Source organism: Cydia amplana, chromosome 18 (assembly GCF_948474715.1).
Source record: "Cydia amplana chromosome 18, ilCydAmpl1.1, whole genome shotgun sequence".
In the NCBI taxonomy this organism is placed as follows: domain Eukaryota; kingdom Metazoa; phylum Arthropoda; class Insecta; order Lepidoptera; family Tortricidae; genus Cydia; species Cydia amplana.
In genome coordinates this window covers 11,571,560-11,596,345 of record NC_086086.1, presented here as the reverse complement: position 1 = coordinate 11,596,345, position 24,786 = coordinate 11,571,560, and the positions used below count along the sequence as shown (strand labels likewise).

The 24,786-nt window shown below is 36.5% G+C and overlaps 2 protein-coding genes and 1 long non-coding RNA gene across 3 annotated transcripts in view; 1 reads left to right on the top strand and 2 right to left on the bottom strand.

Moving 5' to 3' along the window:
* Window positions 1–24,786, top strand: part of LOC134656432 (elongation factor-like GTPase 1) — a 232,131-nt gene that overhangs the window by 55,747 nt on the left and 151,598 nt on the right. The gene's annotated exons all lie outside the window — the stretch shown is intronic.
* The window catches only part of LOC134656436 (dystroglycan 1), a 151,802-nt gene that overhangs the window by 47,086 nt on the left and 79,930 nt on the right, over window positions 1–24,786 (bottom strand). The gene's annotated exons all lie outside the window — the stretch shown is intronic.
* On the bottom strand, window positions 19,659–20,362 carry LOC134656444 (uncharacterized). The gene is made up of 2 exons (XR_010097517.1): window positions 20,264–20,362; window positions 19,659–20,229 (listed from the first exon to the last, which is right to left on the bottom strand). It is a non-coding gene; the product is annotated as an uncharacterized LOC134656444 (long non-coding RNA).

The window sequence follows — 24,786 nt, the reverse complement described above, 5'->3', positions numbered from 1 at the left end:
CTGTACATCTATAAAAATGGTTGTCCCTGCTGTAATTTTATACCGGTACCGTACTTTGTATTTCAACCGGTATAGTTTTACCTTCAAAACGAACCGGTATTGATAAATAATAACGGTACCATACCGCTTATACCGTAAAGAAAGCATGATGCAGTCTCTGCTTTGCACAATTATTGTGTGGACAAAATTCTTATAATCACCGAAACATACATACCTACGCACATAATGTCATTGAAATAAAACATTGTTATTTTATAGTAAATTTAAATAATACTCGATATATACACATAACAATAACCAGACCGCAGCGGTATTAGCCTGTAAGCTTCATCTCTTGTCTCCAAATCCGCAAAAACTAGTTAGTACTGAATGCTGGTCTTGCTGTTATTTTATTCTTGAACATTATGGCTTGTTTCTTGATTATTGAGAACAGCACGTAATCGCACACATATAGACGGAACGAACGGCAACAAAGTAGGTGTAGACACTAAGACTTTCAGGTATTAAACGAATTACGCTTCGTATTAATAGGTAAGTAATATTTAAATGAATATATAATATTCTCTAACGTAAATACAAGATTACAATTGACATCAAATGTCATTGACGTACAAGTCATATACTTTTTTTACGCAAAATTGATACCAGCATAATGAAAATCAATCCCAATCAGTAAAACGAGTCTTTAAACTTTTTTCATTTTAAGCGGGTTTTGAAGGAACAAGTTACTTAAATTCAATTGTAATCGTATTGTTTTAGGATAGTTTACTGCTGTTTTCGATCGTTACGACCTGTAAATAACAACAAATCAAATTTTAAATAAATTTATTTACCCTATTTTTTGAAATACAATTTATCTACTGGTATACATTTTCGTAAGCGTATATGATGAAATGTCTAAATAATGTCAAAAACGAGCTACGACGATGTACACGTCTGCTTCGATCCAAGGCCAGCGGCCATCTGACTCGAAGAAGAATTTTGAGTGATGTCGTCAATGTATGGAAATTGTACGAAAGTTTACATTTGGGATTGAATTTCTGTGTTGTTTTTGTGAGTAAAAATATAAGTAGATAATAATTTGCTAGTTTAGTTATCTAGCTTTCAAAATCACACAACAACTCAATTACTGTTAAAGGCAAAACTGTAATGCGTGTTGCTCAAACGGAACTCCATATTTTGATTTTTGGATACTTTTAGTGTCGATTTGTAGAGAATTACAGCAAATAAAAAATATTATGCCATGAAGAGCCGGTACACGGCTTCTTCGTGAACAAATTTACGTATAATTTAATGCAGTTATTAAACATTTCTTGAACAAATTGATTGCACAAAGTGAGCTCTAAATCGAAAACGTCATATACCGTCCCCTTAATACATTTCGAAAATCAAAAATTGACAGATCGCAATATAAACGTCGTTGTAGCGACATCAGTGTAAAAAAAGTCTTGAATACCGCCCTAAGTAACTTGACGTATAAATCCAGCAATAAGATATAAGATAGATATCACATTGGTTCCCGAGACGTCTATAGGTAAAGTAGCCATTATCCTCAGATCATCAAAAAGAAACCACACTATACTTTTTATTGTATACCGCCAACAATGTTCTCTCAATGTTCAAAATAGAACAATAGAAAGGGAATCGGCTCGAGATTTCCATCTGAGCTAGTCAGCAGTCTCCGCTTTTGTCCCGTGAGTTAGGGGAGAGTCGGGTTATCATGTTCGCCGGGTTACTGGCGAATATCCATAGAGCCGTTAAAGTCCAATATCAGTGACTATTTGATAATTATGTATCAATAACAGTTTTGAATGACGGTTAGTTTGACTAGACTTATATCGACCCGGATATGAACCGTGATTACCTTTTGTTTTATTTTGTGTTGTAATATCGGGAACTCTAAAACAAAACAAAAGGTAAACACGGTTCATATCCCGGGCAATAATTAGCCGGTCGGTAATTATGTATCAAGTCTTAAAATATCGTAGTAACCAATTTGTACCTATACACCATCTTGTTATGTCGCCAATAATTTATGCACATATTTACGAAAGAGTTATCTATTTGGACACGTCCAGTTTTCAAGCATACAATTTTCCTAGCAAATATTAAATAAGAAACCTAAACCTTGTAATATAACTGAGTTTATTTTAATTTAATATTAATCATCTTTTAAGTAAAACTGTCCTTATCCATGTTGCATTTTAATGACATGGCATGTCGCCCTGATTGTATTTATAAACGTGAGTAGGTAATACCGTAATTTTAATATAATATCCAATAAGTGTTCGCAATTACCCTACTCTTCCCTATCCTACGATCAGCTATCGACGCCGCAGAATCTCCGTATGCAAAGGCACGTGCTGCGCCTGTACCAAGCATCCGATAGCCAGATAAGGCGCCCACAGCCGTACGTTACGCTTATCCGTGGGACCTATACATTTTACTCAGCATCTCCCATGTAATGAATACTTTGCCGCACATAATTGGTGCGGGCAATGCCGGCGACTGGCCGTAAACGGTGCTATTTGCCTTTGGTGATAAATTCTCTATGCCGCTGTAAGTTACACGTAAAACAATGCGACGTCGTGCAAATATTGGACATTAGAATAGAGCTTGGCTTGAGCTCAGGAAGGTGTTTTAGTTTTCGTACGATGTTTCCTTTAGAAAAGAACTGAAGTGTAAAGTCCGTTCAAGGAGGGGTAAGCATGGTAAAATGCGCCTATTGGCACCCGATAGTCCAAGCAGTCGTAGGGTTATCGTTGTTTTCCGTTTAGAATTTATTATTACTAAACCTTGCGTATAAATTCCCTTAAAAGTTGTAGTCTTACAGCCATGTTATCTTAAAGTTCGAATATGGCTGTTATACAATTAATGCTTACTAATTTAAATCTGCAAAAATCTGAATCAATCTAAAACATATATTGATTAAGAATATAACAGTACTACTTATGTCTCTTAATGTGTCGTACGAAACTCAAAACAAAAAGCTACAATTTCAATAAAACAGGTTCCAAAGCTAGGTTCAATAAATTAGATCAACTTCTATAAATATCCACGGCACAAAACCGAAAGACATCAGACTAATTAAGCACAAAATGCCTTTCAATTTGTAAACCTGAATGTCTTAGTCCACTTTTTAACTTGTTCCAGGCTAGTTGCTTTTTGCTAAGGCTAGCTGTCCACATGTGCCTCCTGATCCCGTTTTATACGGTAACACTTGTCATCAGTCCTCAATTAGTCTTTTTCACTAGAACCATTGTCTTCCCTTCCGCGATAGTGTTTCGTACTAACGGTTCGTCTAGTCTCATCGTGTGACAGCGTCTGGAAAGGTTTTTGCCCGATCATCAAGTGCACTTTTATGTAACTTGGGCTCGTGTTACGAAGATGGATGCCGTAATGGCCACTTTAGACTGATCTAAGTAACGGTGTAGTTGGGTAGATATACATATCAGTAGCGCCATTCTACGTTATTTTTTATAAGTAACACTAATGATTCTTTCTAGTCGTATCCTTATTGCTGAGAGTCGTGGGACACTAATGATAGGTACCGATTTATGCTGAAAATGCCGTCACGTTATGCGATTTATCATTGAATCTTCTTCAACTTTACAAGTTTACATGCGTAAAAATTACTCAGGTCACAAATAATACATACGTATTAGTTTAGTGGGTAACTGTGTCTTGTTATTTGCTATTTTAACTGTATTATGAAATTATTAAAATCATATAAATTATCTGGACACTAGATATTTTTCGCGTAATATAGTTCTTCATATTTATCTTATGATATTATAAAAACAGGAAATAATTGTATTGCAATGTATGTAGGCGTATCTAGATAAGGAAATATTTCGTTTTGGGAGGGGTTTTGAATCCAGAGCGAAACTAGGGAATCTATCATGGAGCATTGAGCATAGTGACGAGGTCAAGTTCCTGGACAATAAATAATGTTTGTCAACTCCAAGGTGGTAATATGAGGAGATTTTTTAAAATTAATAGTTAGTAAAGTCTTTTACTTCTCAGTACCTATTATTCAATAATATTAAACATTGTATTTTATTAGCATGTTAGTCGCGCGCGGCTAAAATGTGTTAGGGCTAATCAACCCGTTTCACTCCCTCTTCAGTCTTCGCAGAGCAAAAAAGTAAAGTTCGACGGTGACGAGTGAAAATAAGTTTTCAAGCATCAAACATATTTAGAATACTTCGTCCCGAGTACGTTTTGTTCATTTAATAATATTAGACATTGTATTTTATTCGCATGTTAGTCGTGCGGCTGAAATGTATTCTGCCTCCGCTTTTGCAGCGCTCGTTTTATTTCCCCGATCACATCTCCCATGCCGGGTTTTCGCGTCGGCTCAATAATGGCCGCATCCTCCTCGCGTGTGCATTGTTAGAAAGTATTTTGAAGCAAATTGCGCAACCAGTTTTGGTTATAGGCATTTTGTAACACCTTGGCTGCTATGGGGATTTTTTGACGCGACATTTTTTTGTGTAATTTAATTGGAGTGTTATATTGCTGTCGATAGATAAAATATGCTGTCAAAATAATGTTGTGATAAATTGAACGAAAAACTGTATCGGATTTTAAAATACCTAAAGTCTAAGTCTAAGTTCTTGTTGTATTTTAACAGATTGGAACCTGTTTCAAAACAATATGTTTTTGACACCAAAACTATTTTTTTTTCAATTACAAAAAAAAATCACTGATAATAAGATATGCATTTCACAAATCAAACTCGTATATATACATAAAATAGCATAGAATGAAAAGCTACAAATTTTAACATCTAATTTTCGGTCAATATCACTTTTTGTTTCGCGCTGCACTTTTAAAGTTTTTATTGTTTTTAAGTTGATTTCCTCTCATCTTAGGTCATGTTATTTTTAGATAAACACTAAACATGTTCGTATGCGTGTAGTACATATATAGTAATAGCCCAGCACGTACTCCCTCGACCACTCATCAACCACAGGCATCCTACTACTACAGGCATTCAACACAACAACGCTATAAAAGCATATACTTCATACAAACATACTCCCTTTTACCTCCAACCCAGTGTTTTGAACTCCGATGCCGCTATTTAAATCATGTTCACGCTTCACTTCCCAGTTAACTGTAGCTGTTAATTGAATAAATCGATTTTTCTATTAAAGCATCAGAATTTGTAGCCTTAAATCCGTTTGATTGCCTGCTCAATGATCTTTGAAGGAGACCAATTTGTATACAACAAACATTTTGTATCAGCGGTTTAGTAAAATTATTTACCTTATTTGAGGCGTCGGATCACGACTGGGGATATATCTTAAAAAGTAAAGTATTTGATTTGTACGGTTGCCTTTCTTCTATTTGTCTTTATAGCTCCACTATAGAAAGCTATGCTCTGTCAATATATTAAATTGGCAAAGCGTTTGCGAATCACGATCCAATCGCAGGAAAATTCAATGCAGTATGTTGACCTGGCACAAGCGCCTAAAGCTTGACTCGCTGTACTTTGTTGATTATTTTCCTTATGGCTGATGAGGTCAGACACGCCAGGCGGTTTCCTGGTAATCGAAAAGTAATAATTGAGAATGAGATTACTAAAAAAGCATGAAGTACCTACGAGTCAAAGGCCAAGCATTAGATACATATATATGTTTAGTTATCACGCCTTCGTCAGAATTACTATTGATGTAAGTACAGAAAAAAATCTCGTATCCAAAAGATAACAAAATATAATCGATTTCACTCGCAAAAGTTATAGGCGCCTGCTAGAGCAGAAAGGTGCGCTCGAGTAGCGGAGTAACGGAAGACGCAGCGTGGGATAGCCTCCCAACAAGTTGGACGGTCCGTACCCTTAGTGTAAATTTCTATCGTTTGTGTCATTTTGTATAAGATTTTGAGTTACCAAAACGTCCTGCTTGGCGCACTGTTCAAAATCCCATACAAAAATAGACATTTAACGCAAACGCGAACGCTCGTCACGCTATCGAATGAAAATTACACTAGGGGTGGTTACGATCGCAACTGGCAAGAAACAATCAATAAGTGCAGTACAAGATCGGTTGTTACAAATTAATGTATTTCGGTAGGTGCGCTTGTTGTTAACATAATCAAAATGTAATCGCTAGCAGCCTCTAAATATAGCTGTGTCAAGTTACGGTATGAAACCTACACTGTGACCAGACCTCACTCTTAGGTCAATCCCTTGATGCAATAAGAAAGCCAGTTTAATTTCTATCGTGACTTCTACTTTACCCCCATTAATTGATTCCATCGGAACAGAAACGTTTCGACCCATAATTTTTACAGCTTTATGGTGCTATCAGCTTAAGCTGTGGTAGCCGAGGGATTTAGGCGTACCACTTTCAGCCTATGGTTGAGGGTTTGAAATCTTAGTCTTAGTTTGATGTTCTTTGAACGGAATATCATTAACTATTATTAGGTAAAGTTCTAAAGGTTAGTTTTATTCATAGGGTAACATTGATTTTTAAAATTATAGGAATTCGTTTCTGAACTCGTGTAAACTCGCGTAAACTAAGCTCGGGTTATTTTCCTTAAAAATTAGTGATCAATTAAAGTAACCCCAATTTCGTTTTGACTATTTGTATTTGGGTGAAAAACGTAAGGTGTTGTTGTCGGAGCATGCGTAGATCGTCACATTTTATAGAAATGTTGTCTTCCCACGTATGTCGATAACTATAAAGACCAATCCCAAGGAAGATGGTATAAAACAAAACTTAGTTTTGCCTCTGACCTGGAAGGCAAAAAACAGTTACCTACTTTCGTTTGTAAGTATCTAATATTCGCATAACTTTAACTGTAGTACGAGGCTACGCGTACTGTTATTCTGCATGTATAAAATATGCAGTGATGTACTCATGTAACTGTATGCATAATATTATGATAGGTAGGACGGTTACCGTTTTACAAACATATCAGCATCAGAAAAGCTGCGGCTGTGGAGATGAATCGTGTGTGTGATACTGATTTCTGTTTATACACCATCGTTACGAACTTTTTAGGACAATAATTGCCATTTGATAAAGTTTTTGAAGTTTTAATAATAGCATTGGCCTACATTACACGCATACATATTTAAAATAAATAAATTTTTAGTGTATTTTCCCCATTCCTTTTTAGGGTTCCGTACCCAAAGGGTAAAAACGGGACCCTATTACTAAGACTCCGCTGTCCGTCCGTCCGTCCGTCCGTCCGTCCGTCTGTCACCAGGCTGTATATCACGAACCGTGATAGCTAGACAGTTGAAATTTTCACAGATGATGTATTTCTGTTGCCGCTATAACAACAAATTATACTAAAACAGAATAAAATAAAGATTTAAGTGGGGCTCCCATACAACAAACGTGATTTTTGACCGAAGTTAAGCAACTTCGGGCGGGGTCAGTACTTGGATGGGTGACCGTTTTTTTGCTTGTTTTGCTCTATTTTTCCCTCCGTGCGCGAGTCCGACTCGCAGTTGGCCGGTTTTTTTGTGTAATATATGTATGTTTTTCCTATAAATTTTGTATGTATTTATATCCTTTATCTTTTTGGTACCTTGTTGTACATTTTTCTGCATTCGTCACCCTCTTTTCACTTTCTCCTCTCATCTACTCAAAGGTTAACTGGAAGAGATCCCTCATAGGGATAAGTTCGCCTTTGTACTTCTCACTACTTGTATGTTATTTTTAATATGTATTTTTGTACAATAAAGAGTTTACTACAACTACTACTAAAATATAGAAGCATGTTAACTTACATTCAGGAATATCTTAATGACATATATTCATAGTTATAAGAACTAGTTAGTAAGTACTTAGATATTAATTAATTTCATTTAAATATGATGCATGCGACACACATGACATCACACAATATTTGCATGTCTCTATGACCAAACATGTAGCTCTATTGTATTAGTATTTAAGACCGGTATATACCATGTTTAAGCAAATAAAACTCTGAATCTGAACTTTTTAATTCGTAATGTAGGTTATACAGAATGTAATTTTTTAACCCTCTCTTTGCGTTTATTTCCTAACCAGAAACATAAGGACATGGCGCGTCAAGGAGGCTTTGAAACCATTACCTAGACTATTTTTTGCACTTAAAAGGTTTAAAAAAAAACATATTATTAATTTAAAACATCACTCAATAAGTACAATTAGCAAAAAAGTTCACAATTGTGACAAATTTTTCAGCAAAACTTAAAAATTTAAATGAAGTTTGATTTTGCTGAAATATGAATTAGTATATAGCGAAATATGAATATTAAAACGAGGTCTGGCGTGCAATCTTTAGAAGTGTAAAAAAAATATCTACACTCTTGTTATTACCATTTTTTATCTATATTCGTTTACATAGTCACAACACACCCATGTTGTAACTCCGCGTTATAGTTTCTTGTAAACGAAAAGCAGGGGCAGTACGTCTTATCTTTTCCCGGGACTCATTGAATATATTAGCGAGCTTTGCATATGCTTAAGGATGCAAGTTACGGAATCTGCAATCTAACGTGTTCTGTACTTATGAATTATTAAAACCCTGATTATGGTAGTTCTCTTTGTTTCCGTATTTATTTATCGATGTTACTAAATATGTTTATTTTGGTATTTTATATTTTGTTCGTGACTGTTGAGAGTCCCATTATTTTATTCAAAATTTACTTAAACCTTATTACTAGAATACACTGTAATGTATTAAATCAAGGAGAATGGCGATTAAAAATGCATTCGTTTATAAGGAAGCTTCGGAAGTGCGGTGGGTGGTGGCAACATATAACATAATATCTATATATTATATATCCGATGGAATTTTAAATGTATCCTTCGGCAGCTTCGGATTCTAATACTCAGGAAGAGTTTTTTTTTTATTGATCTACATACAAAAATTTGTACACTTAAAACTAAATTTTAGATGTAGTAACTACTTTGAAGTGTGTGTTGATCCGAAATTAATTAGTAATTTAGTTGACGTAAGATGGGGTTAAATCAACAGCGTAAAATACTTTAAGGTGACGGTAGAGGTGGGTAAATTTTCAGATTCTGTCAATTTACCCCATTTCACACACAAGCGCACTTCACGCACACTACCTCACTTTACTGGGACAGGTCACTGACCCATCAAGTTTTTTTTAAGATAGCGTTTTGAGTTTAGTGGCCTCCTTTTAGGAAAAGCGTTCCATTGAAAGAAGAAAGAGAAACAATACATTTAATCTTGCTTTCCTTGTCTGTTCATCGTGACGTATTTAAATTCTAATAATTCATTTGGTTGTTGACAATTTTCTACATTATGGCTTTGTCGAGATACGCGTTTTCTAAAGTTAAACCGAATAAAACCAGATGTCATTAAGTCAGATGTAAAATTTTATTTACTACTCTATACGACTTTTCATAAGGCTCAAAATCAATTAAATGAGAATTTAAATAAATAAAGTTCCGGCAGGGTGCAAAATTTAATTAAGGCGGACAAAATAAAATTTGAAAATATATGGAAACAGTGTTGGCTAATGTACCCCTAATATCTTTACCGATTTACTTTTATGTGGTATATTCGCCTTTTGTTTCACTATTAAATTAATACAATTAAAATAAAAAATATTATACCGGTATTCCACCGGTATTATTTCAGTGCTGAAGCGATTATCTTCGATCGTAGCCTTGATAATGTAGGTGTTGATAGTTACTTACGGCGGTAGGAGCGGCAATGAACCCCGTGCAGAGTAGAACGTGAGGTGCGTTGGGATAAGTGCATATATCTACTTATAATTCTTTGGCTGGTTGGTAACCCTCTATATTTTATTTTTTGTTTTACTGTTATTAGGTTAAGGGAGTTTTAGGGAGTGAAAAAAAAATGATTTTCGTTTTATGCGCTCGCGTGATTGCCGATGGATTATAATTAGACAAAAGAACTTGTTTTCCACGCATCGAATGTAGATCCCTATGACACTTCCTCCAAGTCTTCTCCAATAATGTTTATACCGTATTTTAATTACCTACCTTAAATGTTACATTTCTAAATATTTTTTTGTGCTATACATACTTCAAAAAAATCGCTGGAGGCCTAGCGGTAAGAGCGTGCGAATTGCAATTCCGGCTCGTACCAATGAGTTTTTCGGAACTTATGTACGAAATATCATTTGATATTTACCAGTCGCTTTTCGGTGAAGGAAAACATCGTGAAAAAACCGGACTAATCCCAATAAGAGCCTAGTTTACCCCCTATGGGTTGGAAGGTCAGATGGCAGTCGCTTTCATAAAAATTAGTGCCCACGCCAATTTATGGGATTAATTGCCAAGCGAACCCCAGGCTCCCTTGAGCCGTGTCAAAATGCCGGGACAACGCGAGGAAGATGATGATGATGTGACACATACTTCCAAAAAAATCTACAAATATTTTACGTGACAACTGCTTATAAGTAAATATTATGTAGGTACACTTATAAAGTATAAAGTAGAAAATATCTTATAGGTACATAATATAAAAACCGATCATGTACGAGTAGGATTCACTATGGGTTCCACAGTTACACATTTTTATTGCATATTTTTTGTTTAAGACCAACTCACCTATTATAGGACATAGGTCTTCCATTAATCTTTTGGCGTTGAACTATTTTTTGTATATGTATTTATGTAATACAATTCTGAGTTAGGTTATGGTACATTTTTGCTCACCTACTTATAATTATGTATTATATCTGATATGTCACATGATACCAAAAATCGCCGCAAAGTTAAAAGTTCATTTATTTACGTTACTCATCTTCGGATCACCGACTTACTACTTCCTTACTTGACATATGTGTACTAAATTTCAATTGAACTAGTCCAGTAGTTACGGTGAAAATTGGCTTTAACAAAATGGCAGACACACGAGTGATCTTATAAGGGAGATTATTTTCCTTGAGTGAATGGTATGCATTTACCCCAATGCACCTCACGTTCCACGCGGCGCGGCGTAATCTGGCCCCTATTTCACCACGGTGACAGGTACGACAAAAACATCACTGTTATTGACGCCATAGGCATCCATGGACTACAGTTACCGCTAACACTGATTTAAACTTTCACGATTTTTACACATTATTAAATTGTACAACGGAACCGCAAAACGTTCAAGCGGATAAACAAGACCAAGTGCGGGTAGTTCGAAAAACTCGCGCGGTTAGAAGATGCTGATGTCAACTTAAGCCAGTCTTCTCCGAGACCACGGGGACAACGCCGTCCTCGAAACGTCGGAGGTAAATCTTAAAACTTAGATACGCGATTAAGTCCCGTTGTACAATTTAATAATACAGTTACCGCTTAACCTCGGGCGGGCCGTATTCGTGTTTGCCACCGTCATTGTACCTATTATTAAAAAAAAACTTTATTATATCGGATAAAACAGACATTTCTCTCGCGAAAAAATCTTGTGACAATTGTCACAAGATTTTTCAAAGAATTTTCGGTAAGTCTTGACAGGAAATGAGTTCTGTGTCGCAATTTCGATACAGTTGCCGTGTTTCTTGTGACAATTGTCATTAGCTTCGCAAAATAAGAATTTTTTAGTGGCAATATAATGGAGTTTATTTATTTATTAAAATGTTGATGGCAAACAAGCACATCGCCCGTCCGATGGTAAGCGGTTACCGTAGCCTATGGAGGCCTGTGACGTCAGCAACAGTGATGTCGACAACTGTCGCACCTGTCACCGTGGTCGTGGTGAAATAGGGGCCAGTAAGTACCTAATAATCGCAGTGGTCTTAAGTGTCACAGACCCTACTGGCGCTTAAGTCCTTTATGACAATTTCTGCCTATTTTAAATTGTTCAAAAAAAAAAGAAACCGAATAATTATATCGGACTACCAAATTTTCACGAGAATCAGTTGAGAAATGTGATATGCAAAGGAGAAGAATTCGGACATACGAAAGCATTTTTGCCCAAGTTGAAACGGAGACCTTCGCCAACGCTCGGTCAATGATGGTTTAGGTACAGCTAGCTGCAGAGAAAAGGTACCACCCCTGCATACAATTATCTATCTGGTCGTACCTTTTCTCTGCAGCTGACTGTACACCTATAAAAATGGTTGTCCCTGCTGTAATTTTATACCGGTACCGTACTTTGTATTTCAACCGGTATAGTTTTACCTTCAAAACGAACCGGTATTGATAAATAATAACGGTACCATACCGCTTATACCGTAAAGAAAGCATGATCTGCATGATGCAGTCTCTGCTATGCACAATTATTGTGTGGACAAAATTCTTATAATCATCGAAACATACATACCTACGCACATAATGTCATTGAAATAAAACATTGTTATTTTATAGTAAATTTATATAATACTCGATATATACACATAACAATAACCAGACCGCAGCGGTATTAGCCTGTAAGCTTCATCTCTTGTCTCCAAATCCGCAAAAACTAGTTAGTACTAAATGCTGGTCTTGCTGTTATTTTATTCTTGAAGATTATGGCTTGTTTCTTGATTATTGAGAACAGCACGTAATCGCACACATATAGACGGAACGAACGGCAACAAAGTAGGTGTAGACACTAAGACTTTCAGGTATTAAACGAATTACGCTTCGTATTAATAGGTAAGTAATATTTAAATGAATATATAATATTCTCTAACGTAAATACAAGATTACAATTGACATCAAATGTCATTGACGTACAGAATCATATACTTTTTTTTAATGACGCAAAATTGATACCAGCATAATGAAAATCAATCCCAATCAGTAAAACGAGTCTTTAAACTTTTTTCATTTTAAGCGGGTTTTGAAGGAACAAGTTACTTAAATTCAATTGTAATCGTATTGTTTTAGGATAGTTTACTGCTGTTTTCGATCGTTACGACCTGTAAATAACAACAAATCAAATTTTAAATAAATTTATTTACCCTATTTTTTGAAATACAATTTATCTACTGGTATACATTTTCGTATGCGTATATGATGAAATGTCTAAATAATGTCAAAAACGAGCTACGACGAAGTACACGTCTGCTTCGATCCAAGGCCAGCGGCCATCTGACTCGAAGAAGAATTTTGAGTGATGTCGTCAATGTATGGAAATTGTACGAAAGTTTACATTTGGGATTGAATTTCTGTGTTGTATTTGTGAGTAAAAATATAAGTAGATAATAATTTGCTAGTTTAGTTACCTAGCTTTCAAAATCACACAACAACTCAATTACTGTTAAAGGCAAAACTGTAATGCGTGTTGCTCAAACGGAACTCCATATTTTGATTTTTGGATACTTTTAGTGTCGATTTGTAGAGAATTACAGCAAATAAAAAATATTATGCCGTGAAGAGCCGGTACACGGCTTTTTCGTGAACAAATTTACGTATAATTTAATGCAGTTATTAAACATTTCTTGAACAAATTGATTGCACAAAGTGAGCTCTAAATCGAAAACGTCATATACCGTCCCCTTAATGTAGGATATTGCTAATTCAAAACAGTCGGTACCTAAACACGGTAAAAATACGATTTTGTTTTGTCAACATTAATATTCAAAATAGAGTAGAATGGGTGTCCTTTTTATTACCCTCTGGGCGGCTGGAGGGTATATATTTGGCATATTTGCATCTAAAGGCCTGTTTGTATATGCATAGCAGCATAGATATGAACTCGCACGAAACATCTAATCAATGTGTAGGCCCTTGACCCATTGTTATAAGGCGAAGATGTCTACAAAGTCTACATATCTTCGACCTCGACGAAACATTCGTAACAACATGTATGTTCTCATGCGCATTTAGATTTACTTCCTTCCCTAAGCATGGGAAACGCGTAAACTGGTATGTTAATCAAATGCTATAAACTTTATCTGTTTCTTTATTTCCATGAAAAAGGTGTGAACGAATATTATTACTCCGGCACCGTTATACTTGATAAGATCGTAAACTACTTATAGCAATTTCTTTTGCCATTTCTAATTATAAATCAGGGGTCACCAAATGGCGGACCGCGGTCCGCATCCGGACCGCCGACCTATTTTTGAAGTGAAAACTTCTTTAGCGGCGCTGGGCACTTTTTGAGGTGGGGAAAAAATGATAAACTCGAGACAGCGTAAGGCGATCACGTGACCGTAAGCCCCGTAAGGTGGCCACTCATAATTTAAATCAATAAAGAAAAACTTAATGTTATTTGACATTTATGTTGCAGACTCCTTTTCAAGACTCTTTACCTATGTTCAAATAATTTGACGTTGTCGTGGCAGTATGTAAATAAACATGTCAATGAAAAAGTGTGATCTTATTTGAGAGTGATAATAATATATAATAAATAAATAGAATACCTCCGCTAAACGTATGTATCGTGTTACCGGGCGTCGGTAACATAGTGAGGTGAGTTTTCACTTCTATCGGCACTCCCGGAGTGCAACCGTTGTTGCTTGTTTTATTTGCTTATTTAAGAAACTCAAGGAGAAACGGACCGCGATAGTAATTTTACTTTAAGAACCGGACCCCTGAAGAAACTAATTGTTGACTTCTGTTATAAATAAAACAGATTTTATTAAGCCGAATAAAACGCGCCTCACAGCGTGATTCACTATTTCTAGAAAACAATGACGTAAGATAAAATCCTTTTAGCTTAAGATTCTATCTACTTAGGTGATAATTGGTTTATAATTATAGACAATCCATCTTTTTAAAAGGTCACTATCCTTCTTTTACAAACGAAGCATGAATTTTAGTTGGTTTATAGTTGATAAAACTTTTAATTGGCATTGCTATTATTGATGCCAGTTTTAAATATGTATATAAATACGTTACAACTAAATTAAACTAGTATTTAAGTTCACTGCTGCATCTATGGCCATACAGTCATAGATCATATTCAACAAACTTTATTCGTTACCTTTGGATCATTTTATAGCTCTATAAATCTAACGCTTGCTATCATAGGATCTTTATTGGTATAGTATCAAAAATAATTTAAATGTATGTTCCTTACTACTAGCGCCATCTATCCACAATGTGTGTGTAACCTATGAGTACCGTTACTTGTTGAATAAATGTCAGTCTGTTGCGAATAATCAACGTGTTTCAATAGGTTATGGGCGTTTCCAGTTTTTATCAGTTATTTTAGTTTAAAGTAGATAAAAGTGAACGTGTATTCGCGGAAACATGACTACGAACTATATTGCCAGTGTGCCTAAGTTGAAAGGCAGGGAGAATTACGACGAGTGGAGTTTCGCGGCCCAAAGCTTGTTGGTGCTCGACGGAACTGACAAGTACATCAACCCGCCGGAGGGATTTGAAAATAAACCAGCGGAAGATGCAAAAACGAAGGCAAAGTTAATATTAACTATTGATCCAGCATTGTACGTGCATATCAAGAACACACAGAGCTCAGCGGAATTATGGACTAAGTTGAAGACCATGTTTGACGACTCTGGATTCTCAAGAAAGATAACCTTGCTTCGACATTTGATTAATATAAGACTTGAAAACTGTGACTCGATGTCTAACTATGTCACACAAATGGTCGAAACAGCTCAAAGGTTAAACGGCACAGGATTTACAATAACCGATGAATGGGTAGGATCATTATTGTTAGCAGGTTTGTCTGACCGTTATTCACCCATGATAATGGCAATTGAGCATTCGGGTATTTCGATAACTGCAGATGTCATTAAGTCAAAGTTACTTGACATGGAAGTAACGAATGATTCTGAAGTTGGCAGCAGTGCGGCATTCGTAGCGAGAAATAAATATCACTCTAGCAACACTAAGCCGAAAAATAATGGCGGGCAGTCAATGTCAAACAAGAAGACAGTGACAGATACAACAACAAAAGAGGTTAAAGATAATATTATTTGCTATAAGTGTAAATCCAGCGGTCATTATCGTAATCAATGCCCTATGACGAAGAAAAATGCTAGTAAATGCGTATTCAGTGTTGTATTCCTCACAAGGAAGTTCAGTAAGGAAGATTTTTACGTGGACTCAGGTGCGAGCGGGCATTTTGTGGTAAACAAAGATTGGGTGAAAAATGCAAACTATACGCCGTGTTTACCAGAAATCATCGTGGCAAATGATGAAAGAGTGCCAGTTGTTTGTTCCGGAGACGTGGAAATTGTTTCGGATTTGGAATGTCAAATAACTGTGAAGGATGCGTTGTGCGTGCCTAGTTTGACAACAAACTTGTTATCAGTAAGCGAGCTCACCAAAAATGGCAACAGTGTCACTTTTGATAAAAAACATTGTTATATTAGTGACAAAAACAATGCTTTGGTTGCCATAGCCGATTTAATTAACGGTGTTTACAAGGTGCGGCTACAGAAACAGAGTTGTTTGTTGGCAGCTCCGGCAGTTACAGGACAGCTGTGGCATAAACGTTTGGCTCACATTAATAGCCAAGATTTAAATAAAATGAAGAACGGCATTGTTGATGGTGTGTCATATGAAGGATCTTCGGACATAACCAAGGCGCAATGTGAAACCTGTTGTGAAGGGAAGCAAACAAGGTTACCTTTTACTCATGTTGGTACCAGGAGCACAGAGGCATGTCACAGAATACACAGTGACCTGTGTGGACCCATGGAGGTTAATTCTTTAAATGGTAACAGATATTTCATGCTGTTCATTGATGATTACAGCAGGATGACCTTCATTTACTTTTTAAAACAAAAGAACGAAGCTTTTAGTAAATTTAAAGAATTTAAAGCACTAGTAGAGAATCAGCAAGGAAAGAAGATCAAAATATTTCATACTGATCAAGGTCTGGAATATTGCAACCGTGAGTTTAAAACTTACCTTGCTGCTGCCGGCATTATACATCAGACTACAAATGCCTACACTCCAGAACAGAACTCAATCTCAGAACGAGCCAACCGCTCCGTGGTTGAGAAAGCTAGGTGTCTTCTTTATGATGCAAAGTTGGACAAGAGATTTTGGGCAGAGGCGGCCAGCACCGCAGTTTATCTGAAAAACAGGTCCATTGTATCAGGTTTAGAGAAAACTCCGTTTGAACTATGGTATGGTTCAAAACCTGATTTAAGTCACATTAGATTGTTTGGTAGTAAAGCGATGGTACATATCCCGAAGGAGAAACGCTTGAAGTGGGATAAGAAAGCTGCGCAGCATATCTTGGTTGGATATGGAGAGAATGTGAAAGGATACAGATTGTATAATCCTTCAAAGAAGACCATTGTTACCAGCAGAGATGTCATTGTGATGGAAGGTGAAATGGATAGTAGCGACTCCTGTGAAGATTTGGCTATCTGGATACCTAATGAAGAGGCACCGATAAACAGTGTGGAGGAGAAGAGCAGCGTTTCAGTGGGGGCTTCGCTTCCTGATGTTCCAGATGAGGATCATTCTGAACTCTCTTCAGATTCTTCAGTATACGCTGATGGAAATGAGACATTAACCGAGCCTCTGTCAAATGAAGAGCCAGAGCAACCAGTCCTGAATACATCAACACCAGAGCCGAGAAGTAAGCGTCTGAGAAAACAGCCTGAGAGGTATGGCTTTAGCAGCATGTGTGTTCCCAGTACTGTTCCAGCATCAGAGGAAATCTCATACTCAGAGGCTCTCGAGGGGCCCGAGAGGGAGCAGTGGAGACGTGCTATAGCTGAAGAGCTACAGTCGTTCGAGGACAATGATGCGTGGGAGCTCGTTGAGAACCCCGGTAACGTGTCTGTAGTGAAGTGTCGATGGGTGTTTAATAAAAAAAGTGATGTGGACAATAATGTGCGTTATCGTGCGCGGCTCGTGGCCAAAGGCTTTACGCAGAAGCCTGGTGTAGACTATACGGACACTTTTTCTCCTGTAGTGCGTCATTCAACTCTGAGACTATTATTTGCTCTTAGTGTAAAGTTAGGAATGAGTATAACGCATTTAGATGTTACTACAGCTTTCTTAAATGGTTTTCTGAAAGAAAACATATATATGTCAATTCCTGAAGGTTTTGCAAACAAAAGTGGGGGAAATGTGTTAAAACTAAAGCGGGCTATTTACGGGCTGAAGCAGTCTTCTCTAGCATGGTATGAGAGAGTCAAAGATTGTCTTTGTAAATTAGGCTTTAAAAACAGTCAATATGAACCATGTTTGTTTGCAAAAACTAATGGGAAAGTAAAGATAATTGTCGGGCTCTATGTAGATGATTTTCTGATTTTTTCAAACAATGACACTGAAACAGAAAAATTGAAAAATGTATTAAGTTCAGAGTTCAAGTTGAAGGACTTAGGCCCTGTAAGACAGTATCTTGGCATGAGGATAAATTTAGATAAAAATAAAAGTGTGATAACTGTAGATCAACAGCAATATATTGAACAGTTAGTGTCTAAATTTCAGATGTCAGAATGTAAAACGCAAACTACTCCCATTGAACCCAAGTTAAATTTAGAAAAAACTGTAGGAAGTTTACCTAATGTTCCTTACCAAAAGTTAATAGGAAGTTTGATGTACTTGGCTGTTTTGACAAGGCCGGACATTGCATATTCGGTAAGCTACCTAAGTCAGTTCAATAATTGTTATAACAGTGAACATTACAATTATGCAAAACGCATTTTAAGGTACTTGCAGTTAACAAAAACCTATTGTTTGAGATATAGTAATAATAATAGTGATTTGCAAGGTTTTGTTGACAGTGATTGGGCAAGTGATGCCATAGATAGGAAGTCTTATACTGGTTTCTGTTTTGTTATGTCAGGGTCAGCTGTTTCGTGGCAAAGCAGAAAACAGAAGACTGTTAGCCTTTCTAGTACGGAATCAGAATACACTGCTCTCTCTGAAGCTTCCAGAGAAGCGGTTTATCTCAGAAATTTATTACATGAAATTACAGGAAAGGTTCATACAATTAATTTGAATTGTGATAACCAGAGTGCTTTGAAATTAGCATCTAGTCATCAAAGTCACAATAGATCTAAACATATAGATGTACGATATCACTATGTCAGAGATGTTGTTAAAAATAATTATGTTAATATTAAGTACATTCCTACTGAGGAAATGCCAGCTGATTTACTGACCAAAGGTTTGTGTTCTCTTAAACACTACAAGTTTATGAAAATGCTAGGTATTGTTTCTTTGTAGGTTTACCCAATATATATCTATGTATGGGGTTGTTTCTTTTGTAGTGGTGGTGGTTTTTTGGTTTCTTAATTTCTTAAGAATGTTTATCCTTGTGTTTTATTGAGGATGTTTAGCTTATTTTGATAAGTGGGGGTATTGGTATAGTATCAAAAATAATTTAAATGTATGTTCCTTACTACTAGCGCCATCTATCCACAATGTGTGTGTAACCTATGAGTACCGTTACTTGTTGAATAAATGTCAGTCTGTTGCGAATAATCAACGTGTTTCAATAATCTTAATAGAATATTTCAACTACTCGTATTCCATACAATATTTCGCATGCCTTATGGTGGTTGTTACAGATTCTATCATCATTCCCTTTACAGATAGATATCCCCGCTTTCGCTGACCATCGGCTACCATCCGTTATCTATACATGTACGAACAACAAATAATCTTTTATTGCTGATAACTTTCAAACTGCATTGCATAGCCTCAAGGTTTAGCGTACAATAGTTATAATTCGTTGCTCTTGTCATTTTTAATGCAATACTTGCTATTTTACAACGCTTGAAGTCTCATATACATATATATATAGTCATGTGGTGCACAATAAAGAATATATTATTATTATTTGTATGTCTCACCATATCTCGGGACCATGGGGTCCCGGACCTTTGGGAGGCGTGCGTGGGGCCGAAGCCAACAGCGCAGAGGCCCTTTCAGACAAGTTTGATGTCATGTAGAACGCCTGCTGGAACCCATTCACGGGTACATCAATAGATACCCGTGAACCGGTCTCAGCAGGCATTGGGACTATTGTATAAAAAGTGAACAGTATATCGGTCTATGGATTGAAGTTTGGGGGGACAATGATACTGGGCTATTGTAAAGAAGTCCGGACACCTGCCATAACAATGCTAACACACGTTATCGAGGCAGGTGGTGACTCGCCGCTGACTAGATGGGCCCCTGAAACTGTCGTCGTAAAGACGACCAGGCGCAACATCGGTGTGAGCGGCTCAGGGGTGTCGAGAGGTGTACACCGCTTTCTACCCAGTGGCTGTAAACAGCCACTGTGCCAACTCGCGCTTACGCAAATTTCACTTCCACCCCTGGAGCATATAGCTCTAACGACTCCTCTCTGGACGGCCAATGAAGGCAAGCCAGAGCCGAGAGTCCTGCGGGTCCCCTTGGGGTTCCACTCCGACCGACAAAGACACGCCGGAGACGGAGACCCTGACCGACTCTCTGGAGCACTCGGGTCCGTGGGGTCGTTACTCCCCAACAGCTCGCCACAAGCTGCCCTGCGGGCTTATTATTATTATTATTATTATTATATACTCCGAATAGCCACTGCTACAAAGAGTACCTAATTTAAAGTTATGACGTTACGATTTACTAGACTGACCATTCATCCATCATGTGCAAACTTGTTTAAGTAGGGAGTAATTTATTTCTGCAGGTACAACTTTATAGATTAGGTACGTACAAGATAATAAAGTATAGACCACCGCGGTGATATATGACGTTAACATACTACTATTTCGCAAAAAATAGGTTAACGAATAGGTAATGATTCTTCATTGCATACCTAATATATGTAAGTACAGGTCTGTGTTGTATAAACGTGTAGTGTGATTGCCTTGTGTGATCGATCATAAATTCTGTCTCATAAAGATAAAAACAAAAGATTTTGACATTCAATTTGTTCGTGCACCAAATTAGCATTTGTTTTTAGTTGATCGGAATCCTTGAGTGCTATAAACACCATTCAGAAAGAGGAATGACAAATGGGACAACGTTATCGTTAAGTATTACGAATCATTAATCAAAGTTGACCTTAGCTTTAAAGTGCCGACATGAGTATGCTATTTGAGTTTCTTTTACTATTCGGCTGCTGTAATGCCTATTGTTGAGGTAATTAGAAAGTAAAAGTATCATCAACACAGACATATACTTTGTCAATTTTGTTTTTATTTTCGACCCGAATTATAGGTACGAGGAGATTTGCGCGATACCACTTTTTCTATGTCCTTTTGTGATTATTAACTTCTGACTAGTTAAATCCTTATTTGTACTTTTTTTTCTTGTATCGAAAATTAGCTGTTCCAAAATTATAAGTATAGGTAGTATCTTTTTAACGTAATAAATATCCCACCAAAAACATTTTCATGTAAAATGTTGCCAAGACGAAACCATAAGGCTCGCACTGACAAAAAGTTATCAGATCTCTTGTAGAGCCAAGCTTCTAACTCTACAAGCCCTAACTTCACAGACTCTACACCTTAGTCAAAATATGTGGGTTGACCGTTTCGTCACATGGGCGTGAGGTGAAAAATGTATTTACTATTCATTATTTTTTATTATAAAATAGTTCTTGTGGTAACGAAACGGCCAAGCCACATATTTTGACTAAGGTGTAGAGTCTGTGAAGTTAGGGCTTGTAGAGTTAGAAGCTTGGCTCTACAAGAGATCTGATAACTTTTTGTCAGTGCGAGCCTTATGGTTTCGTCTTGGCAACATTTTACATGAAAATGTTTTTGGTGGGATTTCACATCTTTTTGTAAGTTGCTTATGACAATCCTCCATCTCCTAATTTAAAGGGTTGCGGGTGATTTACTACTAAAAATCCTCAAATACGTACCTGGGGGCATCTTTTATACAATCTGCTTTTTACCGGATTCCCCATACAAACTTCAACCCCCTTTTTCCCCTAATGCCTATTTCCACCCCTTTTCACCCTTACGGGGTGATTTTGGGGTTGAAAACTTATTCTATATCCTTTCCCATAACAATAACTATCTACATACCAAATTTCAACGAAATGGGTTCAGCGGTTATTGATTTCCCATACATAATTCCACCCCCCTTTTCACCCCCTTAGGGGCTAAAAATTTCAATTTTTGAATTTTTTTGTTATTTGTGGACTAATACTATCTTACATACCAAATTTCAGCTTCCTAGGACATCAGGAAGTACCCTAGAGGTTTTGATGATCAACAGTGAGTGAGTGAGTCAGTGACGAAATCGGGGTTTTTTAGACATGAATAAAATCTAAAGTATAAGAGTTATGCAATTGAAATTTTTTATGCTTAATAAGTTTACTATTGACATCATATCCCGAGAGTTTTGTTTATCTGATATAATTCAAACCCAAGTTATAAGGGTTCAAAAAAACGACGAAGCGCTTCGAGAAAAGGTAGGTAGTGCCCTTGCGCTTCGCTTTGCTCGTCTTGGCGGGGGCACTACCGTGCCCCCAGATTGTGGTGATGTATGGCATACTGTAATAGTACGTACTGGAACCGTTTTGATATAACTTTTTAATGAACCCTGCTAAACTTTTGAGTATCATTTGCAGTATAGTATAAATATAGAGTGATTTTGAATGACCTAATAAAATCACTTGAAAAATAATCTAAATGGATTATTAAATTTATCCTTACATATATTATAGTTTTTGTAATAGGACCGGTTAAACTGTTTCAAACAATATTTTTGGTCACTTTTAAGGCAATTTACTAAAACACCAATCGACTTAATAATTATTTATTAAATCACTCTATATTTATATTGTACTATTTATACTGTTTTTATTAGTATTTAACTCTAACAAACCGAGTTGGTGGTAACTACTGGGAATTATTTTTCCCAGTACCTAGTTACCAGTGGTAAAAGGTGGGAAAAAAATTCCGAGTAGTTACCACTAGTAACAACTTGGTGGTAACTAGTGGGAATAACCCACTTTTTTGATGAGGGATACTGACAAATTAGTTTAATCGTCCCGACAGCAGTTGTTGAGTACAACATACTCGTATAGTAGGCACCTATATAAGCAATAATAGTAGTTTATGCAACAGTGATATAATAAGGGTTCTTAAAATTCAAGGGTCGAAGTTACAAAACGAGACGTAGTCGAGTTTTGTAAAAAAAGACCCGAGAATTTTAAGAACCAATTATGAGCTGTTGCATACATTACTTTTTCTATGACAGCTGCAGCAAAAAAAAAAAAAAAAAAAAAAAAAAAAAAAAAAAAAAAATATTATTAAAAAAAAGAGTTATTATTAAAAAAAAAGAGTTATTATTTAAAAAAAAAGAGTTATTATTTTAAAAAAATTGAGTTATTATTTAAAAAAAAAAGAGTTATTATTGTAAATGAAAACATACCTCTTTCAATCAAGATGATCGGAACTTGTAACTTTAAAAAAATAAAGCAGTTGTATTATACTCATAAGATGACTGCTAGCAGTCATCTTATGAGCCTATAGACAAAGCATTCAAATGACATTGCTTTAGATATCACTGTCAGTCATTTAATTGACACATATAAGTGCTGGAGTAGAAAAAAGCTTATTTTGAATTTACTTTACTAAATGACAGATTATTTCAGTTTATGGTCCTCGTTTACGATGTCACTCGTCCATAGTTCGGTAGCTGATTTTGCTTTTATACGATTTAACTGTAAGCACATTAAATTTACTATGACATACTTACCTTTGGAAAGTTATTTACTACCAATAATTACAGATTCCTCCAAAGCTTTTATAACGTCTATAATAAGACTTCCTGATTTACCTTCGCATAAATCGCAACGCATCACTGTTATTATTTTGATTTATTATTTCATCGTTTCCTCAAACCACGACTTGGTAGTTCTTTACAATTTCTGCTCGTGCTTGGAGGTTTGAGTCTATGGCTAAATTGCCCTTTGCAGGCAATTGCGGCTAGGTAATACTCTGGCGGCATTCCCGTAGTCTGCGCGAGCGCCATGCTCGAACCAGCGGAACTGGACCTGGCGATCCTTGCGAACTAAGCGTCGGAGAGCGGACCTAAACTGGTCTGTTGAAGCGTTTTGAGCTCTGTGAGCGATTGGGATGTGCTGCCTGTTGAAATAATACAGCAGTTGCTTCCGCGTGGAAATATTTATTTTGAGTAAATTGATAGCCCCGGCGGTGCCCCTGCTCATTAGCCTTTCTGCGTACTAGATCTGAGATCAAAGGCTCCCTATCTGTATTGCGTCGCGCCCCCTTCTGTTCAAAGCTTTCATGCCCCCCCCCCCCCTTTTTTTAACGAAATGACACTTTTTTGGGTGACACTGTTGTTTCTTGAGGTATGTGCATGTACGAATACGTATGTTTTGTAATTATCATGATTAAATAGTTTCTTTTCTCCGCTACTCGAAGGCTGTCTGGGAAAAATCGCTAAGTACATATTAGAAAAGAACAAACAAATCCAGATTAATTTCATAATCCGTTTTGTATTGCAATGTCATGTAAGTTTACGTAGGTAGGTATATATATATATATATACATATATACCTACCTACGTAAACTTACTTATGTATGTACTTACTATGTATTTACTTACCTCTAGGCTTACACGAAGCCACAGTAGGAATTTATTGTAATTTGACGGTGGTTGACTACCGCCGGCAACCTTTGAACAACTAACAAGATATTAGTTATTAGCTTTTGTACCGCCTACCTTCTAGTACATACTTACATAGAACTTATGCTTTCGAAATATAAACTCTACCTATATTTTAATACCTTTTAGCGACCATCAGGGTGGCATAACTTACGTAAAATTAAACCCTATTACTATGGAATAAAGTTAAAAATCATTGTTTGAAATATAGCTTTACCTATAAAGGCTTAAAAGTCTACAAGTTCTGTGGAATTGGGAAGGGCCCTTAACACCTATTCTATGAAGTAATTTTCATCATAGAAATAATTTCACGCAGTTGCACTATGATTTGTGT